This window comes from Bos javanicus, chromosome 9, assembly GCF_032452875.1.
Source record: "Bos javanicus breed banteng chromosome 9, ARS-OSU_banteng_1.0, whole genome shotgun sequence".
In the NCBI taxonomy this organism is placed as follows: Eukaryota; Metazoa; Chordata; class Mammalia; order Artiodactyla; family Bovidae; genus Bos; species Bos javanicus.
In genome coordinates, this window is record NC_083876.1 from 100,953,414 (window position 1) to 100,975,015 (window position 21,602).

The window sequence follows — 21,602 nt, forward strand, 5'->3', positions numbered from 1 at the left end:
AGGTTCATTATATAGAGCTGCCAACTTTGAATCTCATTCCCTACAGTCGTAACCCAGGGTTGGGAGGAAGACAAAATGAGAGAACGTGATGCCATGTGTGGGATAAATCTCTGAAGTCTTCTCCGCGAGGTACGATCACTGCTGCAGCTTGAACCAGTCGGTCAGTAACCCTCCCCCTGCCCAGAGGGCGGCTCTGGCTATTTTGAGGTTCTGACCAGTTTGCAGTTACAATGATACCGTTTATGCTCCATGTTCTCACAAAACGCTGCTTGCTGCAGCTCAGAGAACAAAGCTTCAGCCTCGGTCCCTGGGGGGAAGGCTGGTAGTAATGGGAACCTATATTTGTATTATGTTTTCCATTTATGGAAGAAGCAGAATTTTCATCATAATTCTTACCAGAGTCTTAAAACAGACACACACTTTGAATTCTTAAATGATCATATTTTAAAAGGAAAATCCGGTAGTGAAAGGACAGTTTATTTTGGTTATCTATCCTTTCCCTTCGTAGCATGTGTTTCTCCTTATTTTCATCATCCAAGTTAAGGAGGACAATTTTTTTTTGCACCTAAGTTTTAAAGCACGTCTTTCACGTCTCCTCTAAACATACATGTTATCAAGATTATATTATGATAGCAAGAATTTTTTTAGTTTAATCCCAAATTAGTGTGTTTTATTTTCTGAGTTAAGGAAAGCATTAAAAAACAAAACAAAACCTAAAGTAAATGCTAGCTGTTAAAACAGGTCTGTTTTAAAAATGAGATCAGCAGATGTGTGCTCTCTCTTGAGGAGAGAGCTGAATTTGTGAGAACTGTTGCCCTTCCAGCTCTGAATGTATAATATGAGGTGGTTGTTCGGAAGAACAGAGAGAGGGGTGAAGTGGCCGTAGCCCGGGGGGGAAGTCACCCTGGGAGCCGGACACCAAGCCGCGCGACCCCCTCGCTGCCGCCAGAGCTTTGTTCTCGTTCCCAGAAACACTCCAGTAGTGCTTTCCCTGTTTGGGGCTGTGTTGAGAACTCACCATTTAAGGAGTTCAAAGAAGTGGCGGTTGAAGTGACTTAAGCAAAGGAGATCATTTTGAGGTAACCTTTCCTGAGCCCCACGGTTCACTGAGCGTGTAGTGGGGGCTGGCCGGCCGCCTGCCAGCCTCTCCTGTGTGACCCCCACCCAGCTAGACGGGACCCCTCCTTTCCCACCCACCCAGTGCGGAGGAGGCTCCCTTTCCTTCCCTCCAGGAAGGCTGCCCCTCCCCCTGTCTTCAGAAGATTCAGTTCAGTCGCTCCGCTCAGTCGAGTCAGACTCTTTGTGACCCCATGGACTGCAGCACACCAGGCCTCCCTGTCCAACACCAACTCCCGGAGTCCACCCAAACTCATGTCCATTGAGTCGGTGATGCCATCCAACCTCATCTCATCCTCTGTCGTCCCCTTCTCCTCCTGCCTTCAATCTTTCCCAGCATCAGGGTCTTTTCTAATGAGTCAGCTCTTCCCATCAGGTGGCCAAAGTATTGGAGTTTCAGCTTCAGCATCAGTCCTTCCAATGAATATTCAGGACTCATCTCCTTTAGGATGGACTGGTTGGATCTCCTTGCAATCCATGGGACTCTCAAGAGTCTTCTCCAACATTACAGTTCGAAAGCATCAGTTCTTTGGGGCTCAGCTTTCTTTATGGTCCAACTCTCATATCCATACATGACTGTTGGAAAAACCATAGCCTTGACTAGACGGACCTTTGTTGGCAAAATGATGTCTCTGCTTTTTAACATGGTATCTAAAGCCCCCTATCTAAATAATTTCAGTTTGCAATTCAAACTGAAGCCTCGTTCTGGAAGCAGAGACCCCGGTGGGCATCCCTGAAAGCCACCCCCCTCCCCCTGTCTCTGCTTCCCCCTCAGGCAGGCCCTGTGACGGTGGGAAAACCTCCCTTTTCCCCACCAAGCAGGATTTGGCCTCATGGGCTTCCTCCCCTGGGCGTTTTCCCAGCAAACACAATTCCTCCTCTGGTGGCAGAGTCCCTGGGCCGTGGGGGGCGGGGGGCGGGGGTGGCAGGGAGGGGGTTCCCGGCTCTTGAATCATCTGGATGAGACAGCCGACCTGGTTCCGGCTCTGTGAGCCGCGGGGCTGAGGGTTTCCCGGCCCTCGCGGTGATCTCAGGACAGCCTCCGTCCCACTGAGGCCGCTGCCAACCCTGCGTGGGGCTGGAACCCCTTCCTCTCCGCGGTGCTCACGGCCCCTGGCTGCTCCCTCCCATCTCCGTGACTCCCGGGCGCCCGCCGCCCCTCCTCCCCCCGCCCCACCCCCCAACGCCCGCGCCCCTCCAGCCAACCCCTGTGGTCCGGGAAACGCCCTGGTGGGCTTTGGATCGGGGAGGGGCGGCCTTCCGGGAGGGAAGGGAAGCGAGCCGCCGCGGAGGTCACACGGAAGAGGCAGGCTGCGGGCGGCCCTCACTACGCGACTGTGAACGGTGGAGTCCGTGATGTGCAATCCGGGTCCACAGCCTTCCAGCGCACAAGCATGAGGGGTCTCCTTGCTGCAACAGTAATGAAAGCAGGACTCCCCAGTAGGTTTTCTACTAACTAGTCTTTAAAAATAAATGTTTTACTTGCTTTCAGTTATTAAACATAAATGGCTTTTCCCTGGTGACTCAGATAGTAAAGAATCTGCCTGTGATGCCGGAGGCCAGGCTTCGATCCCTGGGTCAGGAAGATCCCCTGGAGGAGGGCGTGGCAACCCGCTCCAGTATTCTTGCCTGGAGAGTCCCATGGACAGAGGAGTCTGGCGGGCTACGGTACTTGGGGTCTCAAAGAGTCAGATACAGACTGAGAGATTAACATTTTCACTTCCATTTAACATAAATGAAAATGGACTATTACAAACGTACATGTTACAGATGTAATAAGATTCACAAACTAAGGGCAAAGCAACCCAAGCAGAAGCACCGGCGTGTCGTGAAGCACCGCATAGCCCTCTCTGTGGTGCCCTCTGCCGGGACTCTGCGAGGGCAGCAGGGCCCGACCCTGAACCGAGTCCCTAGCGAGTCCTAAAGAGTGTCACTTCTGATTTTCAAGCCCTCTGGAATCTTGGCCCAGGCGGATTTTTTCCAGACTCTCTGCTCTCTAACTTTGACTTTCTGTTGGAAACGCCTGGATCTCTGCCTCTGACTATGTCCCTCATCCTCCTGGAAGGCTCCCCTTTCTCCAACCTGCACCTGGGCTCCAACCCACCCCCCTCCCTCCCAGCAGCTTTCTCTGGGGCTGCAGCCCAGGTCCCCGCCACCCCTTGACTCTGCATTCCCTTCCAGCCAACACCTGCAGGGCCTCAAGTTCCCAAACTGATCTTACTCCACGTGGGCCCCTCAACCTCTGCTGAACTGTTTCTCTGGGTTGTTGGCGTCACCGAGTCAGCCACGGGAGGAACTTGAGTTTCTCTCCACCTGACCCCGACTCCCTCATCTCCCTGTGTTCTCGTGTCCAGGTAAGGTCAGCTCTTCCGTGTCAGCCCCACGCAGGGCCCGCATGCCTACATCCCCGCAGCATCCCTTCATGTTCGGGACATATCTTGCTTTTATTGATTTCTGAGCTTATTTTAAAAGTACAAATGTTAAAGAACACTAAGAATGTGCTAAAAAGTAGTTGAAAAGGAAAATGATGAATATGGGTCAAAACTGCTAGGTGATCTCCACGAACAGTTCAGCTCGCTGGGACCATACTGTACTACAGACGGTGATGCGTGCTGACTTTTTTTCTTCCATGAAACACTCTCTCATGAACATTGTTCAGTGTGACTGAAACTCCTTCATTTGGCATTTTATGGTCACGTTATATTCTGTCATACTTTATTTCCCATTTTTGAACATTTACTTTTTGCTATTATAAAATAATATAGCATGAACAATTCTCTCCTTCGACATTTGTCCACATTTCTATTTTTTGGCTAGATTTCTGGAAGCAGAATTGATGAACTGAAATGAATAAATATCCCTGAGGCTTTCAATACTTGCCAGAAATCTGAGCACTGTAAGAGAGTGCATAGCCCAGTCTGAATCAGCGCCTGACTGATGACGTTGAACTTTGATCAGTTGTTTTAGCCGATATTTTGTCTCCTGCCTCAGTTTCTGGCCTTTGTCCCCTGCCTCAGTTTCTGGCCTTTGTCCGTTCCAGTGGGAAGGGGGCTGAGAGGTGGTAGTGCAGGAGCTTTTTCACATAAACCCTTTGTTCCCTTTGTAGCGGACATACTTCCCCAGTTGGTTCTTCGCCTTTTAATTTTGTTGAAGATTTCTTGTTGTACAATAGCATGTAATTCTGCTGAAGTCTTTTGCAAATTCTGATGACAAACCCTAAGGGCAAGAGAAAGTCTCTGAGGTCTTTAAGCAAATGCTCAAGACCAGGCTTTCTTCTGCAAAGGTCGCTAAGCTGCAGAGCAGGGGAAGGTTTGGAGATTTGATGAAAAAGATGGGGGCCCACGGCGAGAGGCCACTCAGTGGCAACAGAGTGGGCACCCAGCCCTGCACATGCCCACAGCCCAGCCTCCTGAGGGTCATGCCTCCTGTGACACGGACAGCATCCCTGAGGCTGGCCCTCTGTCCCACCCACTCCTGTTCTGACCTCTTGGTTGGGGATCTTTGGGTCATCTCTTCATTCACGCTTTGAGCGCATCTTTAGTAACCGCGTTCAGTAAGAAAGGTTCTCTTTACTTCTGGATTCTGGAAGTACCTGCCCGAGATGCCTGCATATTTGTAGCACGTATCTGTATTCTGTTTTAAGAGCTACTGTAGTAAATATGTGTTCATTTGGTTTGTTTATTGATGGTGGTAAGGTGACTTATGACCAACTCCCATCGGGTGAAGTAATTGTGGAATATAAATAAAAATGTGAATGTCGGCAGCTGGGGAATGATAAGTAAGACACAGCCAAGACAAGGAGAGGAAAGAACGACAAGTGCTGAACTCCTCACATTGGGCAGGTGATCTGTTTCCCCTGCGACCAGGCTGTGAGCTTCCTGCCAATGTTAACAGGTAGATGGAGGCAGCTATCTGGGCTTTATCGTCCAAGGAGACTCAACACCTCTTCTTTCCAAGGACCTAATGCCTGTTTTCTAGCAATCTGTCCCAAAAGTACATTGTCACTTGGACCTCACTGAACCATTAGCCTCCTAGCGCAATGAAGCGTGTTCTCCGCCACAGCGAGCAACCTCGGGGTGAGCTTGAGTGCGGTCCTTTGATTAAAGTTACAGCATCAAAAGCCAAAAGACAAGTGCAGATCCCGGAGGAAGTCTCTTCAAAGTGAGGCCTGCAACCCCTCTGGAAGGGACCCAAATGCTCCCACACTCAGTCTGACTTGGAGTTCCCATGGCACACAATTCATGGGTTTTGATTTGCACACTGCTAAAGGCATTCCCAGGTGGCTCAGTGGTGAGGAGCCCACCTGCCAATGCAAGAGACATAGGAAGTTCAGGAAGATCTCCTGGAGAAGGAGCTGGCTACCCACTCTAGTATACTTGCCTGGAGAATCCTATGAATAGAGGACCTTCCAAAGCATGGGACTTAGCGACTAAACAACCACCACAAAAGGCATCTCACAGACAGTTAAATAAGGGTCACGAAGATGTGGGACTTGTGAGCTGACAGTGAGTGAGTGTGACGAGCCCTCCGAGGTTCGGATTGGGGATTCTGGAGGCAGCGCTCTGCCGCACAGGGAGCGCGCCTGCTGATGCTCTGGCGGGAAGCTCTGGGGCTGCCCTGAGTCCAGCAGAGTCTTGCTCACCATCTTCCTGGCTTCCTCATTGTAAATTGGCTTAAATGTCACTGTCACCCTTTAGCTCATTAGGGGTGGTTGGGTGACTGTTCGGGGTTACTTGGCAATGCACAGGGGTGTCCTGTTCCCTCCCCTGTGAGCCTGTCTTCACCGGGGCTGTGACTCCAGGGAGACCCACCCTCCCCAAAGTGCTGAAACCTCCCTCTCCCCGCCTTGAGTGGGCATCTCTACGGGTCCTTCCCTGGTTTATGCTGCCTGCGAGTTGGAGCTATGTAAACCACCGATAACTCACTCACAGGTGAGTGGAGGGGAACCGAGAGATTATATTTAAGTGCTGTAGGCAATCTTTTAATAATATGAAGTCATGTGTCTAAGCTGACATGTGATTAGTTGCTCAGTCGTGTCGGACTCTTTGTGACCCCATGAACTGTAGCCCGCCTGGCTCCTCTGTCCGTGGAATTCTCCAGGCAAGAATACTGGATCCCCTTCTCCAGGTGAATCTTCCGGGCCCAAGGATTGAACCCGAGTCTCCTGCATTGCAGATGGATTCTTTACCATCTGAGCCACCAGGGAAGCTTATCTAAGCTTATAAGAAAGCGTGTTTATTCGGTAACCCTCTTGATGTTTTTCTATCACAAATGCCTCCTTCCGTGGGAATTCAGGAACAGAGGTAATCAGCAGGACTTCTGCCCTCGGCACTGTGGCTGCCACCAGAAGACAAGGCCCCACAGCCCTAGAGACCTCTCTGCAGACTGCAGGAGCCTCCTGGAGAGCGAAGGTGTGGCCTCCGCTGAGACAGGCAGCAACCGCCGGTGGAAGGAAGCAACTGCCAGCAACTGCTTCCCGTTCAGTCCTTTCGTGTGTGAATCCTGCTCCGTCTATGGAACACCTGTCTTTAGAGAGTGTGCTTGGGGTTCCCGCTCCTGGAGGCTCTACCATCAAGGCCCAGGCCCAACCCAGGGCTGGAGGCGGATGGCTGTGATGGCTGCACAACGAGGTGAGTGCCCCTAATGGTCAGTTTGCATTGTGCATAATTCACTGCAGTGTTCCAAGGCCCTCCCAAGTCTAGAATCCCGAGCACAAGCAGGCTGCGATGTGCCTTATTAAATCCAAAGCCACAGCACCTACAACTAAGTGACAGGTTCCCAGCCGTTTTAAAACTACTGAGCAAGATGCTTCAGTCAAAGATGACTCATTCTATTTTCTTTCTCCATCGTGGTTTCCAAAAAACAGTACAGATATGTGTGTGTGCAAAAGTACAGCTGGAAAGAGCAGCCTCCATGGAAGCCATGGGGCTCCCTGCCGTCCCCCCCACAATTAAAACCCTGCCCTGTGCTCGTCTAGCAGGCGGCACCCCTGAGCCCACGCCACTGACAGAGGAGGACGCTCTCCCAACTCAGCAAGAGGTCTGCAGAGCAGCGTGTCCTAATCTGGCTTGCTGCCTTGGGAGTCGCAATCATTCTTTACACACACACACACACACAAACACACACAGAGAGCTACTGACACCACAGTGCACAGGCAAGAACTGGACTGCAAACAGCAATTTCCTCTCAGAGTTCCTTGTCCTCGGTGGCCCTCTGACCACTTCCCCTCCCCTGGGGTCCCCTCCATGGCCTCCATGGGCTGCATCTTTCACAACAAGGACAAGTTACTAGAAACGGATTCACATTTCCCTGCACTTGGCATGTGCTGGGGGTGGGGGAAGCATGGAATCAGACAGTGCAGGAGGGAAGGGCCTCCCAAGAGGTGTCTTCTTCTCCCTGACCCCTAGAGAGTCTGAGTATTGTGGGAAGAAGAGAAAAGTGAAATGAAACATTGGCTGGGGAGAGGTGGCTGAGAGGTTAAGTTTACTCTAAGGAGTGCAGACCCTTCTGGGGTTCCGGCCCCGGTCAGCACTTTAGCTGAGATGCTCAGGGGCTCACTGGGACGGGCCCACAGTCAGCTCAGCTTCAGACACCGAGGTTTCTCTAAGTGGGTGTTCAGTTCAGTTCAGTTCAGTTCAGTCACTCAGTCATGTCCGACTCTTTGCAACCCCATGAATCACAGCACGTCAGGCCTCCCTGTCCATCACCAACTCCTGGAGTTCACTCAAACTCATGTCCATCCAGTCGGTGATGCCATCCAGCCATGTCATCCTCTGTCGTCCCCTTCTCCTCCTGCCTCCAATCCCTCCCAGCATCAGAGTCTTTTCCAATGAGTTAACTCTTCACATGAGGTGGCCAGAGTATTGGAGTTTCAGCTTTAGCATCAGTCCCTCCAATGAACACCCAGGACCAATCTCCTTTAGGATGAACTGGTTAGATCTCCTTGCAGTCCAAGGGACTCTCAAGAGTCTTCTCCAACATTACAGTTCAAAAGCATCAATTCTTCCGCGCTCAGCTTTCTTCACAGTCCAACTCTCACATCCATACATGACCACTGGAAAAACTATAGCCTTGACTAGACGGACCTTTGTTGGCAAAATAATATCTCTGCTTTTCAATATGCTGTCTATGTTGGTCATAACTTTCCTTCCAAGGAGTAAGCGTCTTTTAATTTCATGGCTGCAGTCACCATCTGCAGTGATTTTGGAACCCCCAAAAATAAAGTCTGACACTGTTTCCACTGTTTCCCCATCTATTTCCCATGAAGTGATGGGACCAGATGCCATGATCTTCGTTTTCTGAATGTGGAGCTTTAAGCCAACTTTTTCACTCTCCTCTTTCACTTTCGTCAACAGGCTTTTTAGTTCCTCTTCACTTTCTGCCATAAGGGTAGTGTCATCTGCATATCTGAGGTTATTGATATTTCTCCCAGCAATCTTGATTCCAGCTTGTGCTTCTTCCAGCCCAGCGTTTCTCATGATGGACTCTGCATAGAAGTTAAATAAGCAGGGTGACAATATACAGCTTTGACATACTCCTTTTCCTATTTGGAACCAGTCTGTTGTTCCGTGTCCAGTTCTAACTGTTGCTTCCTGACCTGCATATAGGTTTCTCAAGAGGCAGGTCAGGTGGTCTGGTATTCCCATCTCTTTCAGAATTTTCCACAGTTTATTGTGATCCACACAGTCAACAGCTTTGGCATAGTCAAGAAAGCAGAAATAGATGTTTTTCTGGAACTCTCTTGCTTTTTCCTTGATCCAGCGGATGTTGGCAATTTGATCTCTGGTTCCTCTGTCTTTTCTAAAACCAGCTTGAACATCTGGAAGTTCACGGTTCACATACTGCTGAAGCCTGGCTTGGAGAATTTTGAGCATTACTTTACTAGCGTGTGAGATGAGTGCAATTGTGCAGTAGTTTGAGCGTTCTTTGGCATTGCCTTTCTTTGGGATTGGGGTGAAAACACATTTTCCAGTCCTGTGGCCACTGCTGAGTTTTCCAACTTTGCTGGCATATAGAGTGCAGCACTTCCACAGCATCATCTTTCAGGATTTGAAATAGCTCAACTGGAATTCCATCACCTCCACTAGCTTTGTTCGTAGTGATGCTTTCTAAGGCCCACTTGACTTCACATTCCAGGATGTCTGGCTCTAGGTGAGTGATCACACCATTGTGATTATCTGGGTCGTGAAGCTCTTTTTTGTACAGTTCTTCAGTGTATTCTTGCCACCTCTTCTTACTATTTTCTGCTTCTGTTAGGTCCATACCATTTCTGTCCTTTATCGAGCCCATCTTTACATGAAATGTTCCCTTGGTATCTCTAATTTTCTTGAAGAGATCTCTAGTCCTTCCCATTCTGTTGTTTTCCTCTATTTCTTTACATTGATTGCTGAGGAAGGCTTTCTTATCTCTCCTTGCTATTCTTTGGAACTCTGCATTCAGATGCTTATATCTTTCCTTTTCTCCTTTGCTTTTCACTTCTCTTCTTTTCACAGCTATTTGTAAGGCCTCCCCAGACAGCCATTTTGCTTTTTTGCATTTCTTTTCCATGGGGATGGTCTTGATCCCTGTCTCCTGTACAATGTCACGAACCTCAGTCCATAGTTCATCAGGCACTCCATCTATCAGATCTAGGCCCTTAAACCTATTTCTCACTTCCACTGTGTAATCGTAAGGGATTTGATTTAGGTCATACCTGAATGGTCTAGTGGTTTTCCCTACTTTCTTCAATTTAAGTCTGAATTTGGCAATAAGGAGTTCATGGTCTGAGCCACAGTCAGCTCCTGGTCTTGTTTTTGCTGACTGTATAGAGCTTCTCCATCTTTGGCTGCAAAGAATATAATCAATCTGATTTCAGTGTTGACCATCTGGTGATGTCCATGTATAGAGTCTTCTCTTGTGTTGTTGAAAGAGGGTGTTTGCTATGACCAGTGCGTTCTCTTGGCAAAACTCTATTAGTCTTTGCCCTGCTTCATTCCATATTCCAAGGCCAAATTTGCCTGTTACCCCAGGTGTTTCTTGACTTCCTACTTTTGCATTCCAGTCCCCTATAATGAAAAGGACAACTTTTTTGGGTGTTAGTTCTAAAAGGTCTTGTAGGTCTTCATAGAACCATTCAACTTCAGCTTCTTCAGTGTTACTGGTTGGGGCCTAGACTTGGATTACTGTGATAGTGAATGGTTTGCCTTGGAAACGAACGGAGATCATTCTGTCATTTTTGAGATTGCATCCAAGTACTGCATTTTGGACTCTTTTGTTGACCATGACGGCTACTCCATTTCTTCTGAGGGATTCCTGCCCACAGTAGTAGATATAATGGTCAGCTAAGTTAAATTCCATTTCAGTTCGCTGATTCCTAGAATGTCGACATTCACTCTTGCCATCTCTTGTTTGACCACTTCCAATTTGCCTTGATTCATGGACCTGACATTCCAGGTTCCTATGCAATATTGCTCTTTACAGCATCGGACCTTGCTTCTATCACCAGTCACATCCACAGCTGGGTATTGTTTTTGCTTTGGCTCCATCCCTTCATTCTTTCTGGAGTTATTTCTCCACTGATCTCTAGTAGCATATCGGGCACCTACTGACCTGGGGAGTTCCTCTTTCAGTATCCTATCATTTTGCCTTTTCACACTGTTCACGCACCACAGCCTTGTCTAACTCAATGAAACTAAGCCATGCCGTGTGGGGCCACCCAAGACGGGAGGGACATGGTGGAGAGGTCTGACAGAATGTGGTCCACTGGAGAAGGGAATGGTCAACCATTTCAGTATTCTTGCCTTGAGAACCCCATGAACAGTAAAACCCCCACATCCTCAGGCAAAGAAATTCCGTGTGTTATGTAAACGTGTCCCCGTTCTGCAGGAAATCTGCCTTGATCAGGGATTTCCCAAACTAGGTTCACTGTTCAAATCTGAGGCTGCTTCACGCTTGGTGTCTGGGGTGAGGTCTCCTCTGGGCCCTTAGGAGGTCAGCTTGGGCACCACATGGATTCATCCAGATCCACACCCACAGGAATGGGCGCTACAGACAAGACCCAGGTCACTTCCTTTGCTGTAGATGTTTTTTTTTTTTTTTTTTCCAGTCGTCCTTTTGAAAATGACAATGGTGCTCTCTCTGAAAGCCTTTACCTTTCCTAATGATATTTCAGGAAACAAAGTAACACGCGGACTGCCTGCCTTCCCTGCTCCAACAGCAGGACAATGTTATCATTTGAGTGGTTTTCCTAGAGTCCATCCTCAACAAAATTGTGAATTAAGATAACTCTCCATGCGGATCCTCCATACCTGTTTATGGAAACCCCTCCCCCACTACTACTCTCCCCGACATGTCTGAGCCCAAGGTTTGCTTCACAAAACAGTACAAGGCTTCTGAACATAACAGTCCACACCAGGGAATAAGTGTGGAACAAGTAAGGCAAGCTGTGCTCCCCAGAAGGATGTATGGATTTTATTTACATTTTAAAGAATAAAATCATTTCCATTCAAAAAATATTTTTTGTATCAGTCTCTGAAAAACGTAGTGGAAAAGGTAAGATTTAGAAATAAAAAATAAAGAAGCTTTAATGGTGGGCAGGAGAGTGGGGAAAAACACTGCTGAGTTTTGTCATCTCAGGCAGTGCAAGGTGGGGGCAGGGACTCGGTCTGCAGAGGAAGTCAGCCCTGGCTGCTCCCGTCCCCATAAGGTAGGTTCCTGATTCAGTGAGGAACACGCTAGAAGAAGTAGTGGCCACATGTTCTAAGCACTTCTGGTACCTGCACTATATGAGCCCTTCGGATAAGCAGTAAGGTGGGTACCATCGTTAGTCCCGTTTCATACTCAGGCAGCGGAGGGCAACACGCAAAGGCTTGTTGGAGGGACCGGGCTGGGGAGCAGGGTGATGACCCGGGGTCAGCCCTGAAGCACGTGTCACGTGGCGCCCCTGGGCCACTCGACCGCTGGGAACCCTCCTTTGGAAATAAGAGTGGAGCCAAGACGGTCCATTTCCTTCACTGATGCAGCCCAACAGTGAACGGAATCACATCTCTGGAAGAGTTGCTCTGGCCTAAATCTCCCCTGTTCTATTTTCTGCGTGGCTTCTTTTGCTTGCAAGGACCCAGACGGACGCAGAGTTGGCACCAGAAGTGGAGTCTGGGGCTCCACAAATAAATGCTGGAGAGGGCGTGGCGAGAAGGGGCCCTTCCCACACTGTCAGTGGGAATGTAAATTGGTGCAGCCGCTACGGAGAACAGCCTGGAAGGTTCCTTAAGAATCTAAAAGCAGAGCCCCATGTGACCCTGTGGTCCTGCTCCCGGGCGCGTGTCTGGAGACAAGCGCGGCCTCAGAAGGCCGCACACGCCCCAGTGCTCACTGCAGCGCTGTTCCCAGCAGCCGAGACGTGGGGGCAGCCCGAGTGTCCATCTGCAGCGGGGGGTGGAGGGCATGTGGCGTGCTCATACAGTGGAGTATTACTCAGCCATGAAGTGCCATCGGCAGCAACGTGGATAGATCTAGAGATGGTCACACTGGGTGAAGTGAGTCAGACAGAGAAGCAGAACCATTGTACGACATCCCTCAGATGCAGAATCTAACGAGACAGGATACAGATAAACTTATTTACAAAACAGAGACTCACAGACTTAGAGAACAAACCTATGGTTGCTGAGGGGAAGGATGAAGGGAAGGGACAGTTAGAGCGTTCGGGATGGACGTGTACACACTGCTATATTTAAAATGGATAATCAAAAAAAATAAATAAATAAAATAAAATGGATAATCAGCAAGGACCTACTGTCCAGCACAGGGAGCTCTGCCCAATGTCAGGCGTCAGCCTGGCTGGGAGGGGAGTTCAGGGGAGAATGGTACCTATCGAGCCCTCGGACATTCCCTGGAGCTCGGGGTCCTCACGGGTCCCTCTGCTCCCGCCCCAGCTGTGCCAAGGCCTGCGGCAGGGCCAGGGTGCCATCTTCCCCTGGCAGCCAGCGTTTCAGCTTCCAGTCCTGAGATCACACCACGTGACGACCTTCTGCTGGGAACAGGCTCAGCTGGCGGCCGGGTGGGCACAGCCAAGTCCTACGAGCGAGCTTTCTGGGCGATGCCCTTGGTGCCAAGCGCTTCTTGCCTCCTAATTCTTAAATCCATGTGCATTTCAAGGGAAATTTAATCCGTGTGTTTCTCAGTCATTCACACTTAACTCATCATTTTGTCATTTCCTAAGAGCTTTTGATGTTCAAGAAGCCTTCTGTATAGTTTCACAAGCCTTTCTTTTTGTTCTTTAAACCATGAAAGCCACATTTTTTTCTTTTTAACAAAAAAGAAAAAAGAGTAAACAAAGCCAGAGTTTGAAAAGACTCAGGGTCGGTTATACACTCAGAAAACGCAAGAAGCCGGACGGCTGTAGGCTTGTCCAGGGCACTTGACCTTCCTGACGGAACCAAATGTTAGGCAAGGCTCTGACTGATGGGAATGGAAAATCACAACCAATTTCAAAAAAAAGTCAATCCTTCAAAACCAGAAAAGTTTAAATAAATAACATCTAAACTCCATCCAGCATGGCAATAAAACACTCTCTAAATGCAAACAACTCTCTAACTGCAAACAAATCATATCCTTTAGAAATAGTTTCCTAGCTGAGGTCAGAGCAGCAAGCAATTTCCAGGTTGGGGAAATGCATTTGAGTGAAACACATGCTGTGCAGGAGGTGGTAAGGGAATTACTGTTTTTTTCTCCCTGCCTGTTCAACTGCCCCCCACCCAATCACACACCTTCACCTTCTTCCTCACTGTTGCAAAAACAGAAGTCACGTGGGAAGATGCTGCCCGGGGCTGCTATTTGTACAACATGCAGAATCCAGATCCCGGGCGGTGGGGTCCCTCGCAGCTCGCAGTGGATTTGGAGTCGGGCCGTGGCCCCCCGGTACCCCTCACTCACCCCGCACAAGTGCTGACACCCACCTTTCAGCTCCATCTCACCTCCTGAGTGCTGAGGCCCCTCAGGCAGGAACCAGCTCTTTGGCCAAAACATCCTCTTGGTGACAAGATCCCCACACTGAATAAACTGGGACACTCGGCCGATGCCTACTCCTGCCATCGCTGACCGCGTCAGACGAGGAGTCCTCGATTCTAACGGTCCCCTGACAGGTCTTCACGGAATGTCTCCAGTGTTCTGACACCGATTTACTGATGGACTGATTCAGCCACTAGACTGTGGTCCTCGGGGACCACTGCTCCAACCCGGTACACTCACCATGTCTTAGCTCAGGGTGAGTCCTGGCTGAAGGAGTCCGTGACATCAGGCATGACGGCAGGCGAACTGCAGAACCGAGCACGAAGGTGGTTACCACGGTGGGCAAGTTAAGAGCACCGAGGCTGGGACGGGCACTTGAAGTGCCCCAGCCCTGGGTTTGAAGGATAACGAGTGTCACTGCTGAGTCCACCCTCGAGTCTGGCCAGGTTTGCAGGAAGCAGTGGCCGAGTGACAGGGAGGGCGCCCCTGGGGGCCCCACGTCCCTGGCCCAGAGGTGGCCAGGAGAGGGGGGAGGGGTGGGTGGGACCCCAGACACGGGCTTTGGTTGTGAACAAGCAGCATTACCATCAACCCTCTGTGGCCGGCTGGAGGTGCTGGTGCTGAGTGCGCTCAGGGTGTAGAAAGGGTTACTCCAGGTGGGAAGTTATACAGAACGTCCTGGAGCTTCATCCCCGATCTAGACTTGGGCTGAAAAGGTCCAGGCCTCAAGCAGAGGTCACACACACTGCAGTGCTGGATCAGCTCCAACCCTGGGTCTCCCGGGTTTGTTCGTTCCGGGAGGAGGCTGCACAATAAGCCAGGACCACACAGAGAAAGGCACAAGAACCCAGAGCATCTGTGTGCCCGAATTCATTCCCGAAACACAGTAGTCCTGCCCGCGGAGAGGAGGCGAGCAGGGCAGCATGCAAAGGCAGACCGCTGACCTGGCCACCGCCGGGGGGCTGGCAGAGATCATGGGGCGCTCACCCAGAGACAACCCCTCCCCAGAACCAACAACCGTGTGTGCGTCACCAGGCCTCTGTCTTCTGGGGTCTCTGGGGGCTGGGGGACAGAAACCTGGGCGTGTGCATTTAAAAGTCGTGTTTCTCAGTCTATAAGCAATAAATGCTGGAGAGGGTGTGGAGAAAAAGGAACCCTCTTACACTGTTGGTGGGAATGCAAACTAGTACAGCCACTATGGAGAACAGTGTGGAGATTCCTTAAAAACTGGAAATAGAATTGCCTTATGACCCAGCAATCCCACTGCTGGGCATACACACTGAGGAAACCAGAAGGGAAAGAGACACGTGTACCCCAATGTTCATCGCAGCACTGTTTATAATAGCCAGGACGTGGAAGCAACCTAGATGTCCATCAGCAGACGAATGGATAACAAAGCTGTGGTACATATACACAATGGAGTATTACTCAGCCATTAAAAAGAATACATTTGAATCAGTTCTAATGAGGTGGATGAAACTGGAGCTTATTATACGGAGTGAAGTAAATCAGAAAGAAAAACACCAATACAGTATGCTAATGCATATATATGGAATTTAGAAGTATGGTAACAATAACCCTGTATGCGAGACAGCAAAAGAGACACAGATGTATAGAACAGTCTTTTGTACTCTGAGGGAAAGGGAGAGGGTGGGATGATTTAGGAGAATGGCATTAAAACATGTGTAATATCATATATGAAACGAATCGCCAGTCCAGGTTCGATGCAGGATACAGGATGCTCACGGCTGGTGCACTGGGATGACCCAGAGGGATGGTATGGGGAGGGAGGAGGGAGGAAGGCTCAGGATGGGGAACACGTGTACACCCGTGGCGGATTCATGTTGATGTATGGCAAAACCAATACAATATTGTAAAGTAGTTAGCCTCCAATTAAAATAAATAAGTGTATATTAAAAAAAAGTCACGTTTCTCTCTCAAAATTTCCTAGGACTTGAAACCAACACATCGCTGTAAAGCAATCACCCTCCAATTAAAAATAAATTTTAAAAAATGTCATAAACTTGGACCAAAAAGAGCATCTTTCACCCATTTTGAAATTGGATGAAATTTCCATCCATTTCATCCATTTCAAATTGAGGGACTCCTCAATTCGACTCCCACTTAGCCACCACTCAGGGACCACAGGAGCGAGGTGGTCAGGGGTCTGAAGGCCACTGAGTCCCAGTCTGTTTGGGAGACATGGAGTCTAAGCTGTTTGCCCAGCACAGAGCTGGTGGGCAGCAGAGTCTGCGCCGAGAGCCAGGCACCCCTGAGTTCCCACCTTCTGCTTTGAAAATATACTACACACCTAATTTCAATCAATTTGAATCACTTTGGTTTGTTTGAATCTCACAAAGGAAGCAAAAGGTGGTATAAACTTAGTCTTAATGTTGCTGGAGTGACTTCTGTAAAATGCCTTTCACACAGTTAGGAGGGACGCGGGAATTAACCCACATCAGGGTAACTGACCTCCTTCTGATAACAACCACAGCAACAAACCCGGTTCAAAACTGGGAAAGGAGCACATCAAGGCTGTATGTTGTCGCCCTGCTTATGTAACTTCTATGCAGAGCGCATCATGTGACATGCTGGGCTGAATCAATCACAAGATAGAATCACGATTGCGGGGAGACATATCAATAACCTCGGATATGCAGATGACACCACCCTTATGGCAGAAAATGAAGAGGAACTAAAGAGCCTTTTGAAGAAGGTGAAAGAGGAGAGTGAAAAAGCTGGCTTAAAACTCAGCGTTCAAAAAACTAAGATCATGGCATCTGGTCCCATCACTTCATGGCAAATAGATGGGGAAAAAATGGAAACAGTGACAGACTTTATTTTCTTGGGCTCCAAAATCACCCAAAATCATCATGGCTGATGGTGACTTCAGCCATGAAATTAAAAGATGCTTGCTTCTTGGAAGAAAAGCTATCACAAACCTAGACAGCATATTAAAAAGCAGAGACATCATTATGCCTACAAATATTTATATAGTCAAGGCTATGGTTTTTCCAATAGTCATGTATGGATGTGAGAAGCGGACCATAAAGAAAGCTGAGTGCTGAAAACTTGATGCTTTCAAATCATGATGCTGGAGAAGACTCTTCAGAGTCCCTTGGAAAGCAAGGAGATCCAACCAGTCAATCTTCAAAAAAAAAAAAAAAAATCAACCCTGAACATTCATTGGAAGAACTGATGCTGAAGCTGAAGCTCCAATATTTTGGCCACCTGATGTGAAGAGCCAACTCACTGGAAAAGACCCTGATGCTGGGAAAGATTGAAGGCAAAAGGAGAAGGGGGCAACAGAGGATGAGATGGTTGGGTGGCATCACCGACTCGAAGGACATGAGTTTGAGCAAGTTCCGGGAGACAGTGAAGATCAGGGAAGCCTGGTGTGGTGCAGTCCACAGAGGAGTCGCAAAGGTTGGACACAGCTTAGCGACTGGAAAACAAAGGATGAGATTAATTGAACAAGACAATGTGCCAGGCTTTGTTTAGGAAAATTACTGCAAACATGTTCAGCGGTGGGGGCTCCAGGATTAATTGGAAAGAAGACAGCAAAGAACACAGGGGAAGGATACAGACACAGAGGGAGGGAAGACAGTGGCATCCTAATTGCAAGGTTTATATATGCTGTGGTGTAGGGTGTAATTAACACAATTCTGTGGGACTACGCAGCACAGGGTATAAACTGCACGTCTATGCAGAATCTCACCACTAGATGGCAGTGTAGGCCAAATAAAGAAGCTACATCAGCCTCAGGCCGGCAAGTTCTAGGTGCGTATATTGTGATTTTCTGGATTTTTACTACGATTCCAAATCGTATGTCAATCTCTTTTTAAGAATCCGCTGGAAGCGTAAGTGAACACATAGTCAAGACCAGCAAAGAAAGGTCAAGATCAGAGCCTGGTTGTTAAGCATCGGAGTCCACAAGTGAACAGGTGCCTGCCTGTGTGTGTGCTGGGTTTGATGGTGAGGTTGGGGGAAGGGTGGCCTTTTGGAATCGCCTGGAAGCCCTGGGAAGGGCTGGAGACCAGTTCAGATTATGGAGGCAGCATCTGTGGGTAGGACGGGTGGCTGGTAATGGTCACAGTTGAACGAGGTTTCCTGGGCTGTGCCCGCCCACCCGCTGGCCGCAGCAGAGGGCAGTGCTAGCTGAGTGGTGTGCTCTGTTGCGCTCTTAGACCTGGGCTGTGCTGTGTGTGCAGATACACAGGTGCGTGTGCGTGCGGAGCGGAGGACAAGAGGACAAAAGGACTCACTTGCCGCGTCCTCTGATCCTGCATCTGTTTCTACATCAGTACAGCTGTCCCTCCCTGTCCACAGGGCGACACATTCCAAGACCCCAGTCAGTCAGTTCAGTCGCTCAGTCGTGTCCGACTCTTTGCGACCCCATGAACCGCAGCACGCCAGGCCTCCCTGTCCATCACCAACTCCCGGAGTTCACTCAAACTCATGTCCATCGAGTCAGTGATGCCATCCAGCCATCTCATCCTCTGTCGTCCCCTTCTCCTCCTGCCCCCAATCCCTCCCAGCATCAGAGTCTTTTCCAATGAGTCAACTCTTCGCATGAGGTGGCCAAAGTACTGGAGTTTCAGCTTCAGCATTATTCCCTCCAAAGAAATCCCAGGGCTGATCTTCTTCAGAATGGACTGGTTGGATCTCCTTGCAGTCCAAGGGACTCTCAAGAGTCTTCTCCAACACCATAAGACCCCTGAAACCCACTGTGGTACCGGATCCCATATATACCATGTTCTTTCCTGTACATACAGGCTAAGTCGCTTCAGTCACGTCCAACTCTGTGACCCTATGGACCAGGCTCCCCTGTCCATGGGAATCTCCAGGCAAGAATACTGGAGTGAGCTGCCATGCCCTCCTCCAGGGGGCCTTCCCGACCCGGGGGTGGAGCCTGCGTCTCACGTCTCCTGCTCGGCAGCTGCTTGTCTCCTGCTCGGCAGCTGCTCGGCAGGCGGGCTCTTCACCACTAGCGCCGCCTGGTGCAGCAGCAGCACCAGTACAGCTCCCTTTTCCCTTCTTTAAAACATTGCAGATAGAAAATTCATTCTTAACAGTAGATCTCAGCAACCTCAGCACGTACTTTTTCTTTCCTTACTGATGAACTTTCATTTTTTCACTCTGAAGACGCACTTTCCGGCTTCTCTGTGGCAGAACAGTGGCCAGCATCAGTCCTCTGGCACTCTGGGGCCATGAGCAAGTATATCAGTCGCTCCAACACCAGCCCCGTGACGCCTTAACCGTCCGTCTGACAGCTGCGGGCTCCTAAGTGCCTACCAGGCTGACATGCTGGACAAAGGGATGACCGTGTACCGAGTGGATTGGAGAGAACAGATTCCACCTTGCGGCTCAGAAGGGACCCGTCAAAACTTATGAATTGCTTACTTCTGGACTTTTCCATTTAATGTGTCTACATCAAGGTTGGCTGTGGGTAACTGGCACCTTAAAAAGTGAACCCACAGATATGGGACACTGCTGTATCTGTACAGAGAAATGACAGAAATGGCTAAGTTTAACTATGAGAGTTTATATATTTTATATGAGTTTTTGTGTGTTTATTCATCTCCTTGAATATTTATCGAATGCCTATAATGAGCTGTACAGGATGCCAAGGAAACTGTAAAGATAAATGAAATCACATTTGTTAATATCTGTAGGGTAGAGACCCTGAAAACACTCTTGCCACAAAACGAACAGAAAAGGCTAGATAAAGTGCTTTTCAAGTCCTCGTACATGCACAGCTGCGTACAGAAGTGAGGTCCCAGGTGTGAGAGGCCCCCGTCTGTCCCTGCACTGGAGAGCCCTATCGCTGCGCACTGCCCCGATGCTCCAGGGACCAGGCGGGAAGGCCTGAGACGGGCTTCGGGCTCGCCCGTGCCAAGCGAGGAGGGGCCGGGGCACTTGTACAGCCAGAGCCCGGAAGACGCTCTGCGAGCCCATGAAGAGGAAGAGGAGACCCGTGGAAGGACACCGATGGAAGCACTTCACAGTGGCCTTGGTGCCTTGAGGGGAAAATGTGAAATGTGCCTCTAATGAGACTGCAGTCCTGGGCTGACCTGGGCTGGCCTGGGCTGGGGTTCAAATGGACACTTCAGCACAGAGTGAGCAAGAAGACGGTTGTAAAGCATTTAAAGCACTGCCGAATTGGGAGCACCAACGAACACCTGGAAATATCAAAAGAAGACCATCACGAGGCAAGTCAAAAGTTACGAGGCTGGGTCTGAGCCTCGGACACCAGGGAGGGGCCGTGTGAGGTTGGAAGCAGAGCGGACGCCTGGGGTCACCAGGAACTGGAGGAGGCAGGAAGCACCCTGCTGGAGGCCTTTGAGGGACTGTGGCCCTAGGACACCCTGATTGTGGACTTCAGGCTTCCAGGGCTGTGGGAAGCATCAATGTCCGATTCATGAAGTCTCCAAGTCTGCCGTGCTCTGTTACAGCCGCCTCAGGACACCCAAACATCAGTTAGCAGTTCCTGACTTTCCACCCCGCCTGCCCTCCAAATCAGTAAGAGGAAGACTGGAGTCTGCAGCTCTCCTGGGACTGAGATCATGTGTCTCCTCCATGGCTGTACCAATTCTCTCTCCCTCACCACAGTTTCTCCCCTTAGAAGCAGGGTTGGGACAAAGCGCCCTCCGGCTCACTTTTTACAGCACCAAAAAAGTAACGCTCGTGAATGAATGACTACTAATAGCAAAGCCCACGACTGGACAGGAGTCGTGAGATGAACAGGAGTCTTTATGAATCAAAATTTGTAAAACTATTTTATTTGCTTAAACAAAGGAGAATCTGCAACGAGCACACGGAAGGTGCAAAAAGTGATTTGTTGTGATCACCAGTGTCCGCGACGGGGCAACCGGAGACCACACGACAGCCAGGCCCTGCCAAAGGCAGCTTCAAAGGCGATTTGTTGTAATCACCAGTGTCCGTGACGGGCAACCGAAGACCACACGACAGCCAGGCCCGCCAAAGGCAGCTCAAAATCCAGATGTCTGTGGCGGGATCTGACTGCAAGAAACCAGGTTTTAACTTGAGAACGTGGTGTTTCCCCATCACAGCCCTGTTGAGAGGATTATGAGAGAACTCTGTGAAAGCCTCTATTAAAGAGCTTCTATTTGGAAACCTTGCTATGCGCTGGGTGATGATTATAATTCTGTGACACAAATTAGACCAGCCTTTGGTGTCTTTGAAATGTAGTGTGTTAATAAAGGTACATACAGGTTAAAAGATGCAGCTGTGAAATTACAGGATTTACATGAAATTACCACAAGAGTTTGATGGAGTCCTGGTCTGATTCCAAAGAGCAAGTTTCCCATGAAGCTGTCTCCTTCTGTCCAAAAGGGCCTTGATCTCTGCACAGCCACCTATGAATTCCACCATGGATAAGGTAATTAAAGGGACCGCAGTACGGGGGAGAGATTGCGGAAGGTAGAGGGAAAGCTCTAACATACTTTTAATTGGAGTTCCAGGAAAGTTATGGCCAACCT

The 21,602-nt window shown here is 49.3% G+C and overlaps 1 protein-coding gene across 1 annotated transcript in view; it reads right to left on the reverse strand.

The window, feature by feature from the left end:
• PDE10A (phosphodiesterase 10A) overlaps positions 1 to 21,602 on the reverse strand; it is a 582,319-nt gene that overhangs the window by 479,153 nt on the left and 81,564 nt on the right. The gene's annotated exons all lie outside the window — the stretch shown is intronic.